The sequence below is a fragment of the Nicotiana sylvestris genome, chromosome 8 (assembly GCF_000393655.2).
Source record: "Nicotiana sylvestris chromosome 8, ASM39365v2, whole genome shotgun sequence".
Classification (NCBI taxonomy): Eukaryota; Viridiplantae; Streptophyta; class Magnoliopsida; order Solanales; family Solanaceae; genus Nicotiana; species Nicotiana sylvestris.
The window spans coordinates 208,692,458-208,696,598 of NC_091064.1; positions in this window are offsets into that span (position 1 = coordinate 208,692,458).

A 4,141-nucleotide genomic window follows, 5' to 3' on the forward strand; every position below is an offset into this window, starting at 1 on the left:
TCTGTGATTCGTTTACTCTTTAACCTTTACGACACTTACTTATCGCTTGTTATAAATAGCATAAATGCTTATACCTCAAGATAATCTCATCCTAGAGTCTACGTCGATTAACTTACGATAAACCTTTAACGTACGAAATGTGGGATGTAACATTTTTGTTAAACTAATTAATTTTATGCAGTGAGGGATTGAACCTAGTTAACAGTAGTGACCTCAGATCTATAACTGGTCTAAGTGGATGATGTTGAACAGTGTTGGGAGAGAATAAATGCAACGTGTATTTAATATTTCAATGTCAAGAATATCAAGCAACAAATAACAATAAATGACACTAAAGTAAATAATGAGAATGATTCACCCAATATTGAATGAGGTGGATGATTCTTCTTTCTGATAATAATAAATGACAGACAAATATGAGAATATCGGAGACTTTCTCGGATCTGATGGGAAAGTATAGAATAATCAACAAAACGAATCTCTTTAGAAAGGTGATGTTTGTATTTATCTAGAGAGAGTCTGCTTTTCAAGAGTGTTCTTATCATAGAATATTATATGTTTTTTTCTTTATCTCTCTTTCCATTTATAGGGACACACCCCCAATTAACCCTAAAAGTACGAATACAAGGTATATCTTACGGAATATTCTCCTAAAGATCCTATTGCTAAACTAGTTGTTACTACTTCCGATGCTTTGACCTCAGCCATAATCGGCTACACTGCGATGAGTCTCATTAGTTACTAGTCGACCTCTGCCAAATTACATTTGGCAACATCACTTTGTGTCGAACGCCTTTAGACAGATTTTGACCTAGACAACCCTGAACCACACCCTTCAATGCTTTGTTGTCAAACTATCCTTATTAATATTAGGGTCGGCTCTATAGTTATGCATAGTAAGGCTTGTGCCTTAGGCCCCTAAATTTGAGGGGCCCCATTTTTTAAAAATAATAGGTTTATAGGTATTTAAAAAATAAAATTTAGTACTTTTAATACAAAAGTAGAATTTTTAATATAAAAGAAAGAAAAAAAAGCTCTTTAGATATATAAATAAAGTAATAATTTGACTTACTTAAAAATAGGTAAATGAATAACTTTCCCAGCATTTCAATTGTTTATTACTCCTTCATTAGATAACGTATCAGAATTTTATTCTTAATTTGTCCAAATCAATCTTTATATTTCACAAACCCTTAAATATTTTATTTCCTTGTCTTTAATATTTTTACTCAACTTCTTTTTCCAAGATTTCATTACTCACCTTATTTTTCCAAGATTTGATTAATTCAAGTGTTCAACTACTTTTAAGCTTCCAATAGTTCTATACCTATATTGCTGAATAAAATCTTATCTAAGATCAACAATATCTCAAGAAAGATTAAATGAGTCCGCTATATTATCAACTGAAAAGGAATTATTTGAAAAAATCAATTATAAAAAAGATTATTTAACAACTTTATAACACAAAAAGTTAGAATAATAGACTTCAAATAAAAACATATATCTTATAATTTTCTTTTAAGATTTAGGCCTCATATTAATCTTTGGCTTTAGGCCCCGCATGTGCTTGAGCCGCCCCTGATTAAGATAGTACATTTAAGTCAATTATAAACAAAATAAACATTCATAATCACATGCATAGTTATGGTTTCAACTTTATGAGTTCTGAATTTTTAAACGACTATTTTAAGTGCTAATATAGATTTTAAATTTAATATTTATAAATATTTAATAAATGTATTACATAAATTATTATTTGAACAAAAACTAATAAAGTTCAGTTGAGCCACGAATCTATACATATTAAATGATTTTTTAACAAAAGATATTAGATTCGGCCGTACTCGTAACTCCGACTTCAGCTTCTGCCCCTGTCTGTAATAAATAGGCTTATGATATCTTGATTTGATACTATTGCATTTTATGCACTACGAAATACTCTATTCCTAAATGTCAAGGAGAGGTTGTTATCCTACACGGCCACACGTGTTGTGGACCCAAAGGGCCATCACCTATTTTTAATTGAATTCTGTGCCTCTGAGGCCCTAAAAACCTCATTCAGAGTAGCCTCGATTTGCGTGCATAGTCCGGGCGCGTAGCCGAAAAGCTCAAATATGAAATTATGTGAAAAATGTTAAGTCTTGACTTTAAAATGAGTTAATTTGACTTCGGTCAACCTTTTTGGTAAACGGACCCGGATCCATAATTCGACGGTCCCGGAGGGTCTGTAGGAAAATATGGGACTTGGACATATGCCCGGAATCGAATTCTGAGGTCCCAAGTCCGAGAATGAATTTTTAAGTGAAATTTTTTTTTGAAATTGTTTAAGGAAATTTGAAATGAAAACTGATTAGAAAGCAATGGTATCGGGCCCGTATTTTGGTTCCGGCGCCCGGTACAGGTCTTATGTATGACTTGAGTTATCCTTGTGAAATTTGGTTAAAAACAGACGTCGTTTGATGTGATCCGGACCTTAATTGAGAAATTTGATGTTTAAAAGAGCTTTGAGAAATATCATTGATCTCGAGGTTTAATTCGATTCTCGTGATGTTATTTTGACAATTTGATTACACGAATATGTCTGTAGGATATTTTTGAGGCTGTGTGTATACTTGTGTTGGAGTTTTGAGGGCTCGGGTGAGTTTCGAGTAGGTTCCCGGATGCCTTAGGCTTAAAAAGTCAGATGTTGCAGGTTCAGGAAGTTGCAGTCTCTGAACCCTCTAGTGCGGTCAGCGAGAAATCACGGGCGACCACGGAGGGGCCAGCGCGGTCGCGGTCGCCTTTGTGCGGTCCGTGGTGGAGGCTGTACGACCGCAGTCGCCTTTGTGCAGTCCGCGGTGGAGGCTGTACGGCCGCAGTCGCCTTTGTGCGGTCCACACAGGGTACTGAACTGCAGGTCTTCAGGGAGGCCTGTGCGGCCACAGTCCATTTGATGCGGTCCGCACAGGGGGTCTGAGAGGGGTATAAATAAATGGGAATTTCAGTTATTTTTCACTTTTCAAAACCCCAAAAACATAAGAGGCAATTTTTCAAACAACCTTTCTTCTCCAAAACATTGGTAAGTGATTTCTAACTCATTTTCTTCACTCTTTAACATCTTTTAACATGATTTCAACTTCAAATCAAAGGTTTCATGGGGGAAATTGGGTGTTTTGGGCAGAACCTAGGTTTTTCTAAATTTGGGGATATGGACCTCAATTTGAGGTTCGACTTTAAAACAAGTTATATATTTGGATTCGTGGGGAAATGGGTAATCGGATTTTGGTCCGAACCTCGGGTTTCGACCACGTGGGCCCGGGGTGATTTTTTACTTTTGGGTAAAACTTTAGAAAACTCATTTTCATGCATTGGGGTTGATTCATTTAGCACGTATTGATGTAATTAAGTAACTTGTGACTAGATTCGAGTGGATTGGTGGTGGAGTCGAGGGGTAAAGCTATAATTGAGACTTGAGTGGTGTTCAAGGCATCGAGATAAGTGTTTGGTCTAACCCTAGCTTGAGGGATTAGGAGTTGAGTCATATTTGCTACTTGCTTCATGTTGAGTACGACGTATAGGCATGATGACGAGTATCTATACGTTGGTGTCAAGCATGACCGTGTGTCTTAAATTGAAAGTTGTTGTGTTCTTGAATGACACCTTGCATGCTTTAATTAATGATCTTCTATGATTGAACATTTCCATTAATTGAACTAGTACCAGCTAAGTGAGATTGGTCATAGCTGATTCTCCCTTGCCGGGAAGTTATTATATTACTTATGTTCCCTTGCCGGAATTTCTTGTGATTGTGTGATGAACTGTGAAATGGGAACGAGTGGTACACTTGCCACAAGATAATGAAATGGGAACGGGTGATATTCCTACCACAAGATAATGAAATGGGTGCGGGTGGTACGCCTACCATAAGATAATGAAATGGGAGCGGGTGGTACGCCTACCACAAGATATTATGAAATGGGAGCGGGTGGTACTCCTACCACAAGACATGATGAAATGGGAGCAGGTGGTACGCCTACCACAAGATATGATAAATGAGATCGGGTTGCACGCCTGCAACAAGATGGAAAGTGAAAGTGAAAGCTGTCTTTACTTCTCTTTATCTGTGTTTGAAGTTATATTGTTAGCTTCCTTGTTATTTCTT